The following is a 21,339-nucleotide window of genomic DNA, read 5'->3' as shown; positions in this document are numbered from 1 at the left end:
GTCCATCAGGTAAACTTTTTGTTCCAGCTCATCCCCGTCTCAGGGTCATAAATGAGCATCATGACTCGGTTTTGGCCGGACATCCTGGAAGTAAGGTTACCGCAGACTTACTCACTCAACGTTTTTGGTGGTCTGGGGTATGACATGATGTACAGGAATATGTCGCTGCCTGCAGTGTGTGTGCGCGTTCCAAGTCCTCTCGTTCTCGCCTGTCTGGGTCTCTCCAACCTTTGGAGATTCCCAGAAGACATTGGACTCATTTGTCAACAGATTTCATCACTGACTTACTGGTTTCGGAGGGTAATACAGTTATCTTAGTCGTAGTTGATAGATTTAGCAAGATGTCTCATTTCATTGCGCTCCCCGCATTACCAAATGCTAAGACTCTGGCACAGGTCTTTATTAAGGGGGTTGTGAGACTGCATGGTATTCCTTCAGATATTGTCTCAGACCGTGGGGTGCAGTTTATTTCTACGTTTTGGAGGGCTTTCTGCAGCCGGCTGGGGACTAATTTGTCATTTTCTTCAGCTTTTCATCCTCAATCCAATGGTCAGACTGAACGTGTAAATCAAAATCTTGAGACTTATCTCAGGTGTTTCATCTCAGAGAATCAGGAGGACTGGGTTAAGTACTTACCGTTAGCAGAATTTGCTATAAACAATCGTACTCATGAGTCTACTGGTAAGTCCCCGTTTTTCGGGGCATATGGTTTTTATCCTCAATGTAGTTCATTTAATAGGAGGGATTCCTCAGGTGTTCCTGAAGAGGAGAGGTTTTCTTCATCCATCACGTCCGTATGGCAAGGGGTTCTTGATAAATTGAAGAGGATGGGTTCCAGGTATAAGAATGCGGCTGATCGGAGACATGTGGAAGGTCCGGACCTGTGTGTGGGTGATTGGGTTTGGTTGTCCTCGAAAGATATTAAGCTGAGAGTTCCCTCATGGAAATTGGGCCCTAGGTTCATTGGCCCTTATAGTATTGTGGCCGTCGTGAATTCCGTTGCTTTTTGGTTGGCTTTGCCTCAGTCATTCAAGATCCATAATGTTTTTCATTGCTCCTTACTCAAAAAGGTTGTGGCACCATCCTATCAGTCCCCTTCACCTTCATCTCCGGTTGATGGAAATCTCGAGTTCCAGATTTCCAGGGTTATGGATTCTCGTTTAGTTTGTCGATCCTTACAATATCTGGTACACTGGAGAGGGTACGGTCCTGAGGAAAGGACATGGGTACCTGCTGCCAATGTCCATGCGGTTAGGTTGGTTCGGGCATTTCATGCAGCTCATCCTGAGAAACCTGGTCCTGAGGTTCCAGAGGTCCCTTGTAGAAGGGGGGTACTGTCACGGAGCTTCCGCGACAGAGAGGTTCAAGAGAGCCGCAGCGCTCTGGGCCTCGTTCACACACAGTGAACAGAAGCTCTTCACCTGTATTCTGACCTGGTTGCTTTGTGCCAGCAGTGCAGGAGTTAACCTTATTGCTGTGTTGCTGAGAGCTGGGTCTCTCAGCTGAAGTGGATCTTGTAATCTGATCCTCTATATAGACCCAGTCCTGACTTCAGCTATTGTCAGTGATCAGTTCTACTGCCTGGCTTGGAGGTTGAAGGAGCGTAGTGTTGGAGTTGGAGGTTTATTTACAGAGATTGATGTCTGCTGTTTTGGTTGCATGTAAAACCTGTTTTCCTTCCTAGTTTATTCCTTCTCTTCACTTCTCTGTGTTTCCTCTGTGGTTGTGTGAGCATTTGGTGAGTTTGAGACTTTTATTTACCTTGTCAGTTTACCCTGTTGTTTGTTGTATAGTTACACTGGTGCAGTCCACCTCCTTTGGGGGGAGAGGGGGCCCCTGATAGGGCCAACTCAGGAGACAGGGATACGCTGGTGGCTCAGGCCTGTTAACCATCATAGGTACCCCTGAGATAAGGGAAAGCCAGGGCCCCATTATTGTGGCAGGGTCAGGTGCGGGTCCCAGTACGCCGTCCTGCCCCTTTATCGCCGTTTACGGCGTGACACACGCCTTCCGGAACCTTAAAGGGCCCTACTAGCTGTTTCCCCATGATTCTTGCCCAAATCATGACTCCTCCACTCCTTGCTGACGTCGCAGCCTTGTTGGGACATGGTGGCCATCCACCAACCATCCACTACTCCATCCATCTGGACCATCCAGGGTGGCTCGACACTCATCAGTAAACAAGACTGTTTGAAAATTAGTCTTTATGTATGTCTGGGCCCACTGCAACCGTTTCTGCTTGTGAGCACTGTTTAGGGGTGGCTGAGTAGTAGGTTTATGTACTAAAGCAAGCCTTTGAAGGATCCTACACCTTGAAGTTCGAGGGACTCCAGAGGCACCAGCAGCTTCAAATATCTGTTTGCTGGTTTGTAATGGCGTTTTAGCAGCTGCTCTCTTAATCCGATGAACTTGCCTGGCAGAAACCTTCCTCATTATGCCTTCATAAGCACGAACACGTCTGTGCTCAGATTCAGCAACAAATCTCTTAACAGTAAAATGATCACGTTTAAGTTTTTTTTGCAAATATCTAATGTTTTCATCCCTTGACCAAGGCGTTGCACTAATTGATGCTTTTTGGAGGCAGATAGATCCTTTTTCTTTGCCATGCTACTTGAAAACTGTGGCCTGCTTAATAATGTGGAACATCATTTTTAAGTAGTTTTCCTTTAATTAGAATCACCTGGAAAACTAATTATCACATGTGTTTTAGATTGATTTCAGTTTTCCATTGAGCCCTGAGACACAATACCATCCATGAGTTTATTTGAAAAACAAAACAATTAAATCTTTATGACACTTAAATCTAATTTGCATAATAATTTTGAACACGGTGTAGGTACGAGTTAGTGAGGAGCTCCAGTCCAACCTGGTGATACGTATCTAAACCTCCCAGCCGTCACTGCCAGAGCTCCTCACTAAAACAGTGCAGTATTTTGCAACCAGTTCCATGTTTAAAATAAGCCCCATCCGACAGTAGGCTTATATTTGGGTCAGGAACCAACCCTGGGCTAGCGTATAATAACCAACAGAGTGTGCGGACGTGGGGATTCATGGATCGAGGTAAAAGAGCAGGCAAAGATTAATTTTATATTTAATCGCCGAGAAGGCGCACTAGCAAATACAGCTATACATGCAAGAGCAAATATATACAGTCAGGAGTGTAGTATAAGGATATGGTATAGATAGGTTGCAATTACCGTGTTATGTAGCATGTGACCACATGGAGGCGCTGATGGATCACAGGTCCAAATCTTAGTTACAGGCTTCCCAGGCTGCGTTATCAAACGTATCCTCCGGCCATCATAAAACAGTCCAAAAATGAGGGGCTGCCTTATATCTCCTAGGCTGCTACCTCATGCATCTGGGTGGTGCAGCCTCTCTCCTCCCATGTCTCAGAATATGATTTTCTGCCTAGAACCGTGGCTGGCCCATAACTATGCACCCGAAGCTCTGAATAGGTTTGTTGTACCGCCACTGGATTCCGCTGGATTTTATCTGTGCATAGAGACTAAATATGACTACCGTATGTAATTCCTGGTAGCTATGCTTTATAACTCCATAATCCAGAGTGCTACAAGTGGCTAAATAATATGGGCATGTGGGGAAAGGAACGCCAATTCGGGATATGTGCCCAGCTAGTTTTAAAGATATTGCATTCTGCTATTATAAGTCATTTTCCAGATTCAATACCTCATAGCCTTTCTGTGCCTTGTTGTACCTTGTGCTTAGTCACACAGAGAGGTTCAGGTTGCTATAGCTGCAGAAGATTTTGCACTCCTGCGTTAAGAGCTTCAAAAAGCTTGAGTTAATTAAAGGTAAACACTGCAAGGCATTTTATGGCCTTGGGGGACGCCAAGGGAGGGGGCACATTTCAGGAGTGGAGAGACATTTACTTTTTCCCTCACATTTTGCTGCCCCCGCCGTCTCCTAGGACAATGACTTGTGTATAAGCGAGGGGGGTGTTTTCAGCACAAAAAATGTGCTGAAAAACACAGCTTGTACACAAGTATATACAGTAGCTAATTTAGCCTCCTGGCTGCACCCCAATATGAGTCCTAACAAGTTTTAAGTTCAAATTTGGCCTGATGACAGGCAGCCTGCATCTGAGTAGCAGAGATTTAAAGGGGTTGTTTGGCCTGAAATGGAAAATCTGCAGTCACTCTGTGTGACTGCAGACTTGTGAATCCTTCCAGAGCACACATTGACTGAGGTCATGTATGTGATATGCATACTCCCAGGTGGAACCTGTCTAGTAGGCGTGGCCTCACTAAATATACTTGTATTTGTGAGGCCGCACCATTTATAGTGGGCACAGCCATCTAGTGGGCTCGGCCTCACAAATACAGGTGCTTGCTTGCTCGAGTGAGGCTGCACTCAGGTGGGTTCTGCCTTGGAGTATGCATGTCATATATCTGATCACCATTCATGGGACAGAGAATTACGAGTCTTTGCAGCACACAGTGTGTGCGCTGGGTAGATTCACAAGTCTCTAGGTACACAGAGTGACTGCATACTTTTCATTTTAGACCAGAAAACTCCTTTAAATAACAAGGCGCTCACTCAAGAAATAAAGGAGAACTGGCTGGAGGAACAAACAGTACTAGGGTTTAACAGGAAAATGGAGGATTGCCTAATGGCAACCATGGTTTAGCGCTGCCCCTCTCAACAGGGGTTGGGGTGGCTTTCTCCAAAGACTCTAAATATTTCACTTTCTCCGCCAGAGAGGTGTGTTTGGTCTAGTCAGTTGTTCACACACAAGCTCCAAAATGGGTTCTAATATTTAAAAATGTTGTCGCTTTCACCTCTTGGCATCCTTTTGCTGGTACCTTGTTTTCATGTTTTAAAAATGTGCTGCCACGTTGATATGATTCAAACCTTTTAAATCAAAGATCTGGTGATTTTTTTAATGAAATAAATGCCTCCATATTGGCTTTAACCATATATAACTTGCATTTGATATATGGCTTCTGATAGGCTACTCTTGCTTTTGTGTAGTTTTGGTAACTAGATCAAATGTTATAAAAAAAAAACTGACTAGTACATCCAAACCAGTGTGTACAGGTGCAAGCTCTCCTGGGCTGAAAATCCTTTAGTTTATAGGGCTGTAAAATATCCAGATAATTAAAACTACCTTAGGCTGATGGGAGTAAGAATGAACATGTCATGGGGAGTATAATATATATACAGGTCCTTCTCAAAAAATTAGCATATAGTGTTAAATTTCATTATTTACCATAATGTAATGATTACAATTAAACTTTCATATATTATAGATTCATTATCCACCAACTGAAATTTGTCAGGTCTTTTATTGTTTTAATACTGATGATTTTGGCATACAACTCCTGATAACCCAAAAAACCTGTCTCAATAAATTAGCATATCAAGAAAAGGTTCTCTAAACGACCTATTACCCTAATCTTCTGAATCAACTAATTAACTCTAAACACATACAAAAGATACCTGCGGCTTTTAAAAACTCCCTGCCTGGTTCATTACTCAAAACCCCCATCATGGGTAAGACTAGCGACCTGACAGATGTCAAGAAGGCCATCATTGACACCCTCAAGCAAGAGGGTAAGATCCAGAAAGAAATTTCTCAACAAATAGGCTGTTCCCAGAGTGCTGTATCAAGGCACCTCAATGGTAAGTCTGTTGGAATGAAAAAATGTGGCAGAAAACGCTGTACAACGAGAAGAGGTGACCGGACCCTGAGGAAGATTGTGGAGAAGGACCGATTCCAGACCTTGGGGAACCTGAGGAAGCAGTGGACTGAGTCTGGTGTGGAAACATCCAGAGCCACCGTGCACAGGCGTGTGCAGGAAATGGGCTACAGAGAAGCAGCACTGGACTGTTGCTAAGTGGTCCCAAGTACTTTTTTCTGATGAAAGCAAATTTTGCATGTCATTCGGAAATCAAGGTGCCAGAGTCTGGAGGAAGACTGGGGAGAAGGAAATGCCAAAATGCCTGAAGTCCAGTGTCAAGTACCCACAGTCAGTGATGGTGTGGGGTGCCATGTCAGCTGCTGGTGTTGGTCCACTGTGTTTCATCAAGGGCAGGGTCAATGCAGCTAGCTATCAGGAGATTTTGGAGCACTTCATGCTTCCATCGGCTGAAATGCTTTATGGAGATGAAGATTTCATTTTTCAGCACGACCTGGCACCTGCTCACAGTGCCAAAACCACTGGTAAATGGTTTACTGACCATGGTATTACTGTGCTCAATTGGCCTGCCAACTCTCCTGACCTGAACCCCATAGAGAATCTGTGGGATATTGTGAAGAGAAAGTTGAGAGACGCAAGACCCAACACTCTGGATGAGCTTAAGGCCGCTATTGAAGCATCCTGGGCCTCCATAACATCTCAGCAGTGTCACAGGCTGATTGCCTCCATGCCACGCCGCATTGAAGCAGTCATTTCTGCCAAAGGATTCCCGACCAAGTATTGAGTGCATAACTGAACATTATTATTTGATGGTTTTTTTGTTTGTTATTAAAAAACACTTTTATTTGATTGGACGGGTGAAATATGCTAATTTATTGAGACAGGTTTTTTGGGTTATCAGGAGTTGTATGCCAAAATCATCAGTATTAAAACAATAAAAGACCTGACAAATTTCAGTTGGTGGATAATGAATCTATAATATATGAAAGTTTAATTGTAATCATTACATTATGGTAAATAATGAAATTTAACACTATATGCTAATTTTTTGAGAAGGACCTGTATATAAAAACTGACCAGCAAATCCAAACCAGTGTGTACAGGTGTTAGGAGTCAAGTTCCGGCTGCTGCACAGGGGGGATCTTGAGCCATGTCTGCTGCGGTCTCCCATTCTGCATCGGCTGCAGTGGAACCTGCTCAGCGAGATGTCGATCCCAGTGTCTCACTGAATCTGATACTGTGCAAAGGGTTACTGCTGCCTCTCCAGGCTTTACTATTGTACCCTGCACTGTTCTGCGGCGAGCAGGCTTTTCTGGGACTAAGTCCTGCTTTGCACACACTGAGCATGCCCAGGGCAAGATCGCTCAGTGGAGATCTAGGGTCACATGCTCAGGTACTGCAGCAAATTCCATTGGTCCATCTTGGAAGGTCCTGTAGGTCCTAGGACTAAGTCCTGCTTTGCACACACTGAGCATGCCCAGGGCAAGATCTCTCAGTGGAGGTCTAGGGTCACATGCTCAGGTACTGCAGCAATTTCCATTGGTCCTTCTTGGAAGGTCCTGTAGGTGCTGCGACTATAAAGGGTTCTCATGACTGCACGGCCATGCACTAGTATCAAATATGTACGAGCTCAGCGCCAGTGTGGTCGTGTGTGTGATCAGGGACCCGGCTGAAATAATCCCCTAGAATGCTGGCACCTCCGGCGAGGAGTTTTTGTGTGTATGCAGTCAGGGACCCGGCTGAAATAAGCCCTAGAATGCTGGCACCTCCGGCGAGGAGTTTCTCATGAGTAAATTCAGGGCTGGCTAATAGCCATTAGAATTCGGGCTCCATCGGAGAGGAGCAGTGTGTTTGGTTGGGACTGCATGACCACTGTCGGCTCTACTGTAGCTGTGTTCCCTGTGAGCTAAACAGGGCACAGTGTTCTCTTTACTACGGGCTCTGGGAAGTAACAGAGTTCATTTATTCTAATTTACTTCACCGCCTTACTTAGCAGCAGGTTCTTTCCTGCACGGTGGATCCCGGGTTGCGAACGCACCTATCTCATTAATAAATATATTCGGTGCGTTCCGCCAACCCTAACAGTATACTAGCACTAGGATATGGCTAAGTAATGGTGGCTGAACAGCGATTGCAGGGGTACATCCAGCTGCTGGAGGGCCGGTTGGCGTCTCTTGAGCATGCAACCTCGGCGGTGGATGTTACCGCAATAGCTGTTCAGGCTGCTAGCATGGCTGCAGCAGCTTTACCCACTCTCACCACTGTTCTGACTTTATCTCACCTCCCATTGCCTGAGAAATACTCTGGGGACAGTAAGTCCTGTAAGAGTTTCGTGAGCCAGTGTGGTATACACCTCGAGCTACTGGTTCACGTTTTCCCACAGAGCGGGCAAAGGTGGGATTTATAATCTCTCTCCTGTCGGACAGAGCTTTGGAGTGGGCTACGCCGCTGTGGGAGCGCAATGATCATGTGGTGCGGAGTGTTCCTCAGTTTCTGGACACACTGAAACAGGTCTTTGTGGGACCTCAAGTCACTCATGATACAGCGCTCCCAACTGCTGGCTTTGACTCAGGGTTCAACCATGGTCAGCCATTTTGCCGTCCACTTCCGGACATTAGCGTCTGAGTTGGAATGGTCAGATAAAACCCTCATTCCCGTATTTTGGAGGGGGCTGGCTGACCATGTGAAGGACGCTTTGGCCACTAGGGAGATTCCCGCCACACTGGAGGAGCTCATAGCTGTATCAACTCGCATAGACCATCGTTTTCATGAGCGAAAGTTGGAGCGAGCCCAGTGTAGGCAGAGGTTTCGGCTGGCTCCCACCTTCGCCAAACCTTTGGAATCTCCAGTCCAGGCGTCCGAGCCACATGAGGCCATAGAGGTGACACGAGCGGGATCCAAGTCCCAGTCCGCTCGTGCACTTAAGGTCTGTCATGCTTGCCGGCAGTCAGGACATTTTGCCTCCAAGTGTCCTCAGCGGTCGGGGAAATGTCAGCGTCTAGTGGCAGTTGGAGGAGGTACACTAGACACTGCGACATTTGCCTCTAAGTTGTCCTTCAAGGGGACAATTACCATAGGCCCATCCACTCTTATGGTAGAGCTATATGTGGACTCTGGGGTGGAGGGTAATTTTATGTCATCCGCTTTCGCCCAGCGTCACGCAATACCCCTGATGATGCTCGCCAAACCTGTAACCGTTCGAGTGGTAAATGGGTCGACACTACCCTCACAGATTACCCACCAAACCATTCCTTTCACTCAATCTGTGTCTCCATCACATCAGGAGACTATCTCTCTATTAGTCATTCCTGAGGGAATTGATGAGGTCCTGTTGGGGATACCATGGCTACGCTATCATTCTCCTCATATAGAGTGGTCGTCAGGGAGAATTTTGGGATGGAGTAAATCCTGTGAGGGTTGATGTCAGAGGGAGTGCGTTCAGGTTGCTACAACAGAGGTACCCGCAGATCTTTCCTCTCTCCCCAAACACTATTGGCCCTATGCGGACGTGTTCTCCAAAAGGGCTGCGGAGACCCTTCCGCCTCACCACCCCTATGACTGTCCTATTGACCTCTTGCCTGGTGCTGAGCCTCTCCGGGGTCGAGTCTATCCGTTATCTCTCCCAGAGATGGAGGCAATGTCTCAGTACATCCAAGAAAATCTGGCAAGAGGATTCATTCGGAAGTCAGTGTCACCTGCAGGGGCTGGGTTCTTCTTCGTGCAGAAGAAGAGTGGAGACTTACATCCCTGCATAGACTACAGGGGTCTTAACGCCATTACCATTAAGAACAAGTACCCATTACCCCTGATATCTGAGCTTTTCGATAGGCTACGGGGAGCAAGGGTATTTACAAAATTAGATCTGCAGGGTGCTTACAACCCGATTCGCATCCGTGAGGGGGACGAATGGAAGATGGCTTTTAACACCAGGGATGGGCACTATGAATATCTGGTGATGCCCTTTGGGCTCTGTAATGCCCCAGATTTTTTCCAAGACTTTGTGAATGACATCTTCTGGGATATGCTCACCACTTCGGTTGTAGTCTATCTGGATGATAGTCTCATCTACTCTCCAGATATTGACTCCCATCGGAGAGATGTTTGCAAAGTCTTCGACCTCTTACGGGCAAACTCCCTCTATGCCAAGTTGGAGAAGTGTGTGTTTGAGCAGGAATCTTTGCCTTTCCTTGGTTATATCATCTCTGCCCAGGGTTTGGCTATGGATCCTGCCAAGCTATAGGCTGTGATGGACTGGCAGGAACCCCATTCACTTAAAGCGGTGCAGCGCTTTATGGGGTTCATTAATTACTATCGTCAGTTCATCCCACACTTCTCAACTTTGGTAGCTCCCTTGGTTGCCCTCACCAAGAAGGGAGCAAATCCCAAGTTGTGGTCGGAGAATGTCTCCAAGGCCTTCCTCTCGGTTAAGTCACACTTCGCTAGCGCTCCCATTCTACATCGCCCCGATATAGATAAGCCATTTATCATGGAGGTGGATGCCTCATCCGTTGGTGCTGGAGCAGTCTTTTTCCAAAAGGATGCTCAAGGTCGGAAGCATCCTTGCTTCTTCTTATCCAAGACCTTCACACCGGCGGAGAGGAATTATTCCATCGGGGACAGGGAGTTGCTAGCCATGAAGTTAGGTTTCTCAGAGTGGAGACACCTCTTGGAGGGAGCTCACTTTCCCTTCCAGGTTTTCACTGACCGCAAGAACTTGGTATATCTACAGACGGCCCAGAGGCTGAATTCTCACCAGGCTAGATGGTCCCTGTTCTTCTCCCGGTTTCATTTTACTCTTCATTTTCTCTCCGGGGAGAAGAACATTAGCGCTGACGCTCTCTCCCGCTCCGTAGTGTCATCTGAGGAGGAGGAGGAGGAGCCTTGGCTTATTGTCCCTTCTGAGAGCCTGAGAACTGTAGCTCCGGTTTCGCTAGAGTCTGTGCCCCCGGGCAAGACTTTCGTGCCAGCGAATTTGCGACCAGAGGTTCTCGCTTGGGCTCACTCGTCCAGTGTGGGTGGGCATTTTGGGACCAAAAGGACAACTGAGCTTTTGGCGAGAATGTACTGGTGGCCGCATTTGGCCCGTGATGTCGGGGACTATAGTAGGGCGTGCGTTTCCTGCGCCCAGAATCGGTCTCCTCGGCAATGGCCTGCTGGGTTGCTTTACCCCCTACCGGTGGCAGACAGGCCCTGGGAATTGGTCGGGATGGACTTTGTGGTGGGCTTACCCAAGTCTCATAGCTGCACCGTTATCTGGGTTGTCATCGATCATTTCTCTAAAATAGTGCACTTGGTGCCGCTTCCACGGTTGTTCATAAAACATATTTTCCGTTTACATGGAATGCCTGATAAAATTGTCAGCGACCGGGGTCCCCAGTTCGCGTCTCGGTTTTGGAGAGCGCTCTGTCGTTTACTCAGCATAGAGTTGAATCTCTCCTCTGCATACCATCCCAAGACGAATGGGTTGGTAGAGAGGACCAACTAGACTCTGGTGACATACTTGCGGCATTTTGTCTCTGCTAGGCAGGATGACTGGGCATCTTTGCTACCTTGGGCTGAATTTGCCTTGAACAATGCCGTAGCTGATTCCACTGGGCAGACTCCTTTTCTCCTTAATTACGGCCAGCATCCGCGTGTCCCTGTGCCCATGCCCGTGTCTTCCACCGATTCTAGGGTGGCAGACTGGGCGGTGGAGGCACGTGACATTTGGGACCGCACACAGGATGCCATCCGGGCCTCCAAGGAGAGAATGAGGGTTTCTGCTGATACACACCGGCGCCCCGCTCCGACCTTTGCTCCTGGCTACTTAGTGTGGCTCTCCGCCCATAACATCAGGCTGTGAGTTGAGTCCACTAAGTTTCCGCCTTGCTACATTGGCCCGTTCAAGGTTCTGGAACAGGTCAACCCTGTGGTCTACTATTTGGCTATTCCTACACGCCTTGGTATCAATGACACTTTTCACGTTTCCCTCTTAAAGCCCGTTCATATGTCCTGGTTTTCTGTCATCTGCCGGGACATCGGGTTCATCCACAGATGAGTTTGAGGTGAATGCTATCGTGGGGTGCAAGGTGGTGCGTGGCAAGAAATTTTATCCGGTGGACTGGAAGGGTCACGGTCCAAAAGATAGAACCTGGGAACCTGTGGAGCACATTCGGGCTCTGCTGCTTTTGAGCGTAGTGAGGCTCAAGGAGGGGGGGCAATGTTAGGAGTCGAGTTCCCACCGCTGCACAGGGGGAATCTCGAGCCATGTCTGCTGCGGTCTCCCATTCTGCATCGGCCGCAGTGGAGCCTGCTCAGTGGAGACGTCGGTCCCAGCATTTCACTGAATCTGATACTGTGCAAAGGGTTACTGCTGCCTCTCCAGGCTTTACTATTGTACCCTGCACTGTTCTGCGACGAGCAGGCTTTTCTGGGACTAAGTCCTGCTTTGCACACACTGAGCATCTGGGTCACATGCTCAGGTACTGCAGCAACTTCCATTGGTCCATCTTGGAAGGTCCTGTAGGTGCTAGGACTAAGTCCTGCTTTGCACACACTGAGCATGCCCAGGGCAAGATCTCTCAGTGGAGGTCTAGGGTCACATGCTCAGGTACTGCAGCAATTTCCATTGGTCCTTCTTGGAAGGTCCTGTAGGTGCTGCGACTATAAAGGGTTCTCATGACTGCACGGCCATGCGCTAGTATCAAATATGTATGAGCTCAGCGCCAGTGTGGTCGTGTGTGTGTGGTCAGGGACCCGGCTGAAATAAGCCCCTAGAATGCTGGCACCTCCGGCGAGGAGTTTCTCATGAGTGAATTCAGGGCTGGCTAATAGCCATTAGAATTCCAGCTCCACTGGAGAGGAGCTGCTTGTTTGGTTGGGACTGCATGACCACTGTCGGCTCTACTCAGTAGCTGTGTTCCCTGTGAGCTAAACAGGGCACAGCGTTCTCTTTACTACGGGCTCTGTGAAGTAACAGAGTTCGTTTATTCTAATTTACTTCACCGCCTTACTTTGCAGCAGGTTCTTTCCTGCACGGTGGATCCCGGGTTGCGAACGCACCTATCTCATTAATAAATATATTCGGTGCGTTCCGCCAACCCTAACAACAGGTGAAAGCTAACAAAGTCAATTAAACTAAGGAAATAAAGTCACACTCTGAAATATCAAAAATAGCAAATATGGAAAATAGGAACTGCATTACTACCATGGAAAAAAAGTAAATGTTATTTAATGTCCATATAGAATATTGAAAAAATGGAGCTGCAATATTGCTACAAACATGACAGAATGGCAGTAATGCAGTTCCAATTTTCCAAATTGCAATTTTTGATATTTCAGCGTTCGCCTTCATTTTCTTAGATCAACTTTTATGTGAAATATAAGGAATTAGCTTTCTCCCCATAACCTCTTTCAGGCTAAGGCCGTGGTCACACTTGCGAGTGCAATGTGAGAAACTCGCATTAATACCCGGCATTGCCGCCGGCACTCGGGACCAGAGCGTTCAGCTGCATAGAAATACATGCAGCCACACACTCCAGTCCCAAGTACCGGTGGCAGTGTCGGGTATTGATGCGAGACTCGTGTAAGTTTCTTGCATTGCACTTCCAAGTGTGACCCTGGCCTAACCCACATTAACACATTAACAAAGGACTATAATAAATGTTCATAATCTTGAAAACATTTTCCACCACCTTTGAAGCATATGAGAAATATTTCAGATTTCCATATACTATGTCTGAATTCTCCGTATATGCATTTTTATGCTAACTAGAGATGTATGAATCAAATCTGTGTTAAATTTGTAGTAGTTTGCCGAATCCCTCAAATTTGAAGAATTTGCTTTTTCGCTACATATATCGCCTCAACCAGAGAGGGCTAACGTTACCTCGAGCTCGGCTGGTTGGGCTTCCCCAATGCTTTACAGTTATAACCTCACATGGTATAGCATGGCATTTCCACAACTTAGAACTTAACAGTAGGGTGAATGAGAGAAAGCCATAAGACAATGAATATACATAACAGATAGTGTGTGTGACAGGACAGCAGAGAAGAACAGTTACTATCCATTTACCAATAGCCATATATGTTACGGTCACTTTGGAATTACTAAGACTATGTTTGCAATAAGGAGCTTTAAAGGAACTGGATACAGTGTTTCATCTTTTCAGAGCAATTGGAATAATTGCCATTCTTGGTGAATCAATGTGCCACAAAGCAAAGATTTGCTGATGTCAAAGCTAAAAACAAATTAATTCAACTATAACCAAAGAAAGATCACAAGAGACCCTATCATATAGTTCATTTTCCACTTGCACACAGCTGTCTTAAAATGAGCAAAGCATATGATCAATTTGTCAGACGAAGCTATGTAAATGTGAGGAACACATAAACTTACTATCTACTGGATTGTGAGAAAATCACCGTGCTAGATGCAGATGAGTAGTTTCTACCATCTTGGTTAAGATCTGTCTTTCAGTACATCAGAAATCCCACCAAATCATCTTCCGTTTCTCTAATTTTGTTATGAAATCATCAGAGGCTGCATCGGTGCAATAGATATTGTGAATATGGTGCAGTTTACTTTATGAAAATTCTATCACTTAAGTATTACCTGAAATGCCCATCTCCACTAACATTACACTAGAGATGTTAATAACGTAGAATTCAGTATGCTATCCTTATTAATAATTATTTTATCTCCCAATACTTGGTCTTCTTAGTTTTGATACTACATTATTTGCCAGATGTGCTACTTGAAGGAGCTCCATATAAGTGCAGTTTGTTTGTTTTTTAACAGCAAATTTATTTTTTCTCTTAGTCGAGTTGGGGAATAATACGTGGAGGGCAACATGCCATATGATTATTTAGCTATACTTTGCAATATAGGGTCAAGTATCTGTCTCGTGTTGGAAAAGAAAGTGGCACCCAAGACATCAGGTTTTAGCTTTCCTGATTTAAAAGAAATCTTTGTTTTTTGCATGATGATTGTAAGTGGGGACAATATCACAGTTGGTCACATTTATGTTGCTCTATGATAGAGTAGGCAGTAATACCTCACAGCTACTATAAACCTTATACTGCCTGTTCCTCTATTGTGTTACTGAAGAATTTGAAGAAAACTTGTTTGAGATGCTATATGCATATCATCTTAACTGCAGATGTTTATTGAACTTTCCCTTTGAAATAACATATTCTTATATTTTCCAGGGTGACAGTGATACTTCAGAGGACAGAGTATACTTGAATTCACAACTGGGAAAAAAACCTGGATTTTTTTTTCAAGTAAACCTTGAGGCACAAAGAGCTGACCTTTTTCATTGCTTAATTTTGGAATTAATCAATTTTAAAGTTGGTTTGACCAAGAGCATCAGGAAATTGAGAAATGTTTCTTCGTGGCAACACTAAACAGCTGGGATGAAACAGGTAAATCATTGTAAATAATGTTCTAAACTACTCGTGGAAACACTAAATGTTGTACAGCCAGATTCTGCTAACAATGGCTTAGGATTATCTATTATGATCTTCAGAAGAATTGTGTTTGATATGATGTATAATGACTTGGTAAATAAAATCATGTATCCCAGTTTGTGGTGAGTTGGGACTAAAGGTACCTTCACACGAAGCGACGCTGCAGCGATAGCGACAACGATGCCGATCGCTGCAGCGTCGCTGTTTGGTCGCTGGAGAGCTGTCACACAGACCGCTCTCCAGCGACCAACGATGCCGAGGTCCCCGGGTAACCAGGGTAAACATCGGGTTGCTAAGCGCAGGGCCGCGCTTAGTAACCCGATGTTTACCCTGGTTACCAGCGTAAAAGTAAAAAAAACCAAACAGTACATGCTCACCTGCGCGTCCCCCAGCGTCTGCTTCCTGACACTGACTGAGCTCCGGCCCTAACAGCACAGAGGTGACGTCACCGCTGTGCTTTCACTTTCACTTTAGGGCCGGCGCTCAGTAAGTGTCAGGAAGCAGACGCTGGGGGACGCGCAGGTGAGCATGTACTGTTTGTTTTTTTTACTTTTACGCTGGTAACCAGGGTAAACATCGGGTTACTAAGCGCGGCCCTGCGCTTGGTAACCCAATGTTTACCCTGGTTACCAGTGTAAAACATCGCTGGTATCGTTGCTTTTGCTTTCAAACACAACGATACACAGCGATCGGAAGACCAAATAAAGTTCTGGACTTTATTCAGCGACCAGCGACATCACAGCAGGATCCTGATCGCTGCTGCGTGTCAAACGAAATGATATCGCTAGCCAGGACGCTGTAACGTCACGGATCGCTAGCGATGTCGTTTCGTGTGAAGGTACCTTAAGAAAAATCAGAAAAAGCATAAAGGACCTTGACTACACAAGCGGATAAAATATAGATGGGCAGATAGTATGTTTACATTGGTTGAGAGGTAACAGTAATGATGAGGCATGATGCTGACTCCATCACCACTGATCCACACCCTGGACAAGGTCTATGTCTGGGAGTGAGCGATTACCCTTGTGTGGGAAGTTGTGCTAATTAAGCTAGCATTGCTGAGGGGTTGGATGGTATATGCTTAGTTCTACAGATAAGATTACTAACCTTAATCCTTGGTGTGAGGCAGATCAATTGTATTTCTTGTCAGATGTTTTCTGATCTATGTTGTAGTTGCTGGTTGCATTTCTGATTATCAGTGCTCTTTCCTCTGGCAATGAATGCTCTGTATGCTGGGTCACTTAGGGTATGTGCACACGTCAGGATTTCTTCAGGAATTTTTGCACTTTTTTTGTGGATTTCCCCGATAAAAACGATATAATACCGCATAAAAAATGCATACATTATGCATCCTATCATTTAGAATGCATTCCACATTTTTTGTGCACATGTACTACGGAGGACAGAGCATGAACTTCAATGCAATATTGCGCCCAGCATGCAGCCAGTGGGTAAGGAAAGGGTGAATCAAACACCCGAAAACCCTGCCCATATGACCGCAAACCTGTCCCGCCAAATTCAGGTGACAGGTTCCCTTTAAAGTCTGAGTCTTCACTAGTCTTCCACCTCTTGTAATCCAAAATTTGAGGATAGCATGATCGCTTCCTCCTAAATTCCCAGCCATCTTTACTTCCTCAGCCATTTCCAAGCTGTGTTTATGATCTTATCTTATTATATTTCACCCAGTGCTTCAATTACAGCACTATAGATCACATGCATCCATCAAATGCAAATATATATTTTATAAATATATATTTAAAATACTATTGGCGTATAAGGAACTTCAAAGAAAATATATTTACATTTTAGTGGTCAATCTAATGGTGTGCATTGCGATGTACAGAATAGAATTATCCCTAATGTGTACTGACCTTTATATATTCTTTCACGTACTGCAGGTTCAAAAGTCCATGTGATAAATGTATGTACTTTGGAACATTTGGGCCTTACAATTGTCACAGCTTGGATAGGATGATATAAAATGGTTTCACGGCACGTCCAGCCCAGAGGCGTGTTCTCAACAAACGACTGCTGATATTCAAAGTTCACTGCCGCTTACAGTGCTGTGCACTGTCACAACAATAACGGGCAAAAAAACAGACCGAGAGTAATCTTATACATTGCAGAAAATGCACTTCCTCCTTCAGGGAGCCTTAGATTTAAAATATCTTTTATTTGAAGTTACTTAAGCGCCAATAGTCTTTATTATGAGTTTGTTTTAGAGGTTATGAGTGTATTGACAGACTACAACATATACAGTTAGGTCCATATATATTTGGACAGAGACAACCTTTTTCTAATTTTGGTTATAGACATTACCACAATGAATTTTAAACAAAACAATTCAGATACAGTTGAAGTTCAGACTTTCAGCTTTCATTTGAGGGTATCCACATTAAAATTGGATGAAGGGTTTAGGAGCTTCCGCTCCTTAACATGTGCCACCCTGTTTTTAAAGGGACCAAAAGTAATTGGACAATTGACTCCAAGGCTATTTCATGGACAGTTGTGGGCAATCCCTTCATTATGTCATTCTGAACTAAGCAGATAAAAGGCCTGGAGTTGATTTGAGGTGTGGTGCTTGCATTTGGAAGGTTTTGCTGTGAAGTAAACATGCGGTCAAAGGAGCTCTCTATGCAGGTGAAACAAGCCATCCTTAAGCTGCGAAAACAGAAAAAAACCCATCTGAAAAATTGCTACAATATTAGGAGTGGCAAAATCTACAGTTTGGTACATCCTGAGAAAGAAAGAAAGCACTGGTGAACTCATCAATGCAAAAAGACCTGGGTGCGCACGGAAGACAACAGCGGTGGATGATCGCAGAATAATCTCCATGGTGAAGAGAAACCCCTTCACAACAGCCAACCAAGTGACCAACACTCTCCAGGAGGTCGGCGTATCAATATCCAAATCTACCATAAAGAGAAGACTGCATGAAAGTAAATACAGAGGGTTCACTGCACAGTGCAAGCCACTCATAAGCATCAATAAGAAAAAGGCTAGACTGGACTTTGCTATAAAACATCTAAAAAATCCAGCACAGTTCTGGAAGAACATTCTTTGGACAGATGAAACCAAGATCAACCTCTACCAGAATGATGGAAAGAGAAAAGTATGGCGAAGGCATGGTACAGCTCATGATCCAAAGCATACCACATCATCTGTAAAACACGGCGGAGGCAGTGTGATGGCTTGGGCATGTATGGCTGCCAGTGGCACTGGGTCACTAGTGTTTATTGATGATGGGACACAGGACAGAAGCAGCCGAATGAATTCTGAGGTATTCAGAGCCATACTGTGTGCTCAGATCCAGCCAAATGCAGCCAAACTGGTTGGTTGTCATTTCATACTACAGATGGACAATGACCCAAAACATAAAGCCAAAGCAACTCAGGAGTTTATTAAAGCAAAGAAGTGGAATATTCTTGAATGGCCAAGTCAGTCACCTGATCTGAACCCAATTGAGCATGCATTTCACTTGTTATAGACTAAACTTCAGACAGAAAGGCCCACAAACAAACAGCAACTGAAAACCACTGCAGTGAAGGCCTGACAGAGCATCAAAAAGGAGGAAACACAGCGTCTGGTGATGTCCATGAGTTCAAGACTTCAGGCAGTCATTGCCAACAAAGGATTTTCAACCAAGTACTAGAAATGAACATTTTATTTACAATTATTTAATCTGTCCAATTACTTTTGGTCCCTTTAAAAACAGGGTGGCACATATTAAGGAGCTGAAACTCCTAAACCCTTCATCCAATTTTAATGTGGATACCCTCAAATGAAAGCTGAAAGTCTGAACTTCAACTGCATCTGAATCGTTTTGTTAAAAATTTATTGTGGTAATGTCTAGAACCAAAATTAGAATAATGTTGTCTCTGTCCAAATATATATGGACCTAACTGTATAAATTAATGACTTCATAGGTAATGACGTTAAGAAAATATATATGTCAAGCAAGCCTATCCTGTAATCCTAATGTGTTCTTTCAGAGGAAATAAAAACTCATATGAATCAGAAGCCAATTGCCACATATTAGTGGAAAAATTACTTGGTAACTTAAATTATAGGAATTAGAATAAAATATGAAATCAGCAGCCCATCTCCAGAAGTCTGTGACTCATATACTGAAAAAAAGTATGTTTTTTAAAGACATGTTTACGGGCCTCCTTGAACTTGTTCAGTGAATTAACTATCACAACATGTTGTGGCAGAAAGTTCCATAGCCTCACTGCTCGCACAGTAAAAAATCCTTGTCTGTGTTGATGATGAAACCTTCTTCCCTGTAAATGTCATCATTATGGGCGCTGCATCGCACAGTGAAAGGGTTAAGATAACTGTTGTCTCTGACAGCAGGCCATCCCTGCATATCACCCAGGGGGTCTGTACCACCCTTCTCCTCCCCCCCCCCTTCAGCTATCGCTGTGATTGGTTAAAAACTAAGAATTGACCAGCCAATCAGTGCCTAAGGGATTAATCTAAAATAGTGATCCCCGCTCTGCATGCCATCTTTTCCTTAGAGTTGGTGTACAGAGTTGTTGTGAAACCCACGTGTTACCCTGAGAGCAATTTTTTTGGTGGCCACTGCTATAGCCCTGCAATCTGTGCCTTCTGGTGCTGCGATCTTTGCCTCTTGGTGCTGCTATCTGCCTCCTGCTCCTGTGCTGTGACCTCCTCTTGTGCTGTGTGCAGGCTGCTGTGTGACTGATCAGTGATCACAGCAGCAGCTCCCCAATCATTGTCCTAGCCCCCCCACTCCTCGCCCGTCCCAATTGAATTTTTAGCTCAGCTTTTATGCTTTTTTGATGTGTGCACGTCCTGAGCTGAGCATTCATGCTCTTCCCATGGCCACATCCTTCTGATCAGTATGGCTGCTGATCAGAGTCTGCACCAAGGGACATTTTCTTTGTTTAGTTAGAATAGCAGATGTCACAGCTTAAGTGTTAACCAATTTAAAAAAATAAAAATAATAGTAGTTAGTACGGTGTAGTTTCATAGTTAGCGAGGTAACGTATTAGAGTAGCAGATGTCACACTGTTAGTGATGTCTGATTTTGTTTTACAGAAAAAAATAATCGTGCAATTGTTTTATAGGTAGCCTATTAGAATAGTGGACGTCACTGTGTTTGTGACGTCCAATATTATTTTATTAAAAAAAGTTGGTAAAGTGTAGTTTCATAGACAGCAAGGTAGTGTATTAACCCCTTTCTGACCTCGGACGGGATAGTACGTCCGAGGTCAATCCCCTGCTTTGATGTGGGCTCCTGCGCTGAGCCCACATCACAGCCGCGACATGTCAAGTGCGCTCACTAGCAGCGAGTGTAATTGCGATCCACCCACCGCTATTAAATAGTTAAATGCCACTGTCAAACGCTGACAGCGGCATTTAACTACCGCTTCCGGCCATCCGGAAGGAAATGCGCTCATCGCCGACCCCCGTCCCATGATCGGGGGTCAGCGATGCATCGGCATAGTAACCAGAGGTCTCCTTGAGACCTCTATAGTTGGTGATGCCGGCTTGCTGTCAGCGCCACCCTGTGGTTGGCGTTCATAGCAAGCCTGTAATTCAGCTACATAGGAGCGATCTGATGATCTCTGCTATGTAGCAGAGCCGATCAGGCTATGCCAGCTTCTAGCATTCCATGGAGGCTATTGAAGCATGGCAAAAGTTAAAAAAAAAGTTTAAAAAAATGTGAAATAAATAAAAAAAATATAAAAGTTTAAATCACACCCCCTTTTGCCCCATTCAAAATAAAACAATAAAAATAAAATATACCCATATTTGGTATGGCCGCGTTCAGAATCGCCCGATCTATCAATTAAAAAAAAGGATTAACCTGATCGCTAAACGGGATAGCGAGAAAAAAATTTGAAACGCCCGAATTAAAATGCAATAACCTGCGATCAAAAGAAAGTATCTGCACCAAAATGGTATCAGTAAAAGCGTCAGCTTGGCACGCATAAGATAAGCCATCACCTGACCCCAGATCACAAAAAATGGAGACGCTACGGGTATCAGAAAATGGCACAATTTTTGAGGGCAAAGATTGGAATTTTTTTTCACCACTAAAAAATAACCTAGACATGTTTGGTGTCTATGAACTCGTATTGACCTGGAGAATCATAATGACAGGTCAGTTTTAGCATTTAGTGAACCTAGCAAAAAAGCCAAACAAAAAGCACATGGGATTGCACTTTTTATGCAATTTTAAAAAAAAAAGCCCTCA

The 21,339-nt window shown here is 44.8% G+C and overlaps 1 protein-coding gene across 7 annotated transcripts in view; it reads left to right on the top strand.

Annotated features, from left to right (window-relative positions):
- GULP1 (GULP PTB domain containing engulfment adaptor 1) overlaps nt 1-21,339 on the top strand; it is a 1,809,167-nt gene that overhangs the window by 454,107 nt on the left and 1,333,721 nt on the right. For all 7 annotated transcript variants that reach the window (XM_077275671.1, XM_077275676.1, XM_077275674.1 and 4 more), the window contains exon 2: nt 14,853-15,068. The gene's annotated coding sequence lies outside the window, so the exon portion shown is untranslated. The remainder of the gene's footprint in view (nt 1-14,852; nt 15,069-21,339) is intronic.

The sequence above is a fragment of the Ranitomeya variabilis genome, chromosome 7, assembly GCF_051348905.1.
Source record: "Ranitomeya variabilis isolate aRanVar5 chromosome 7, aRanVar5.hap1, whole genome shotgun sequence".
In the NCBI taxonomy this organism is placed as follows: Eukaryota; Metazoa; Chordata; class Amphibia; order Anura; family Dendrobatidae; genus Ranitomeya; species Ranitomeya variabilis.
The sequence above is the reverse complement of the archived record's forward strand: the minus strand, read 5'-3'. Positions and strand labels throughout refer to the sequence as shown.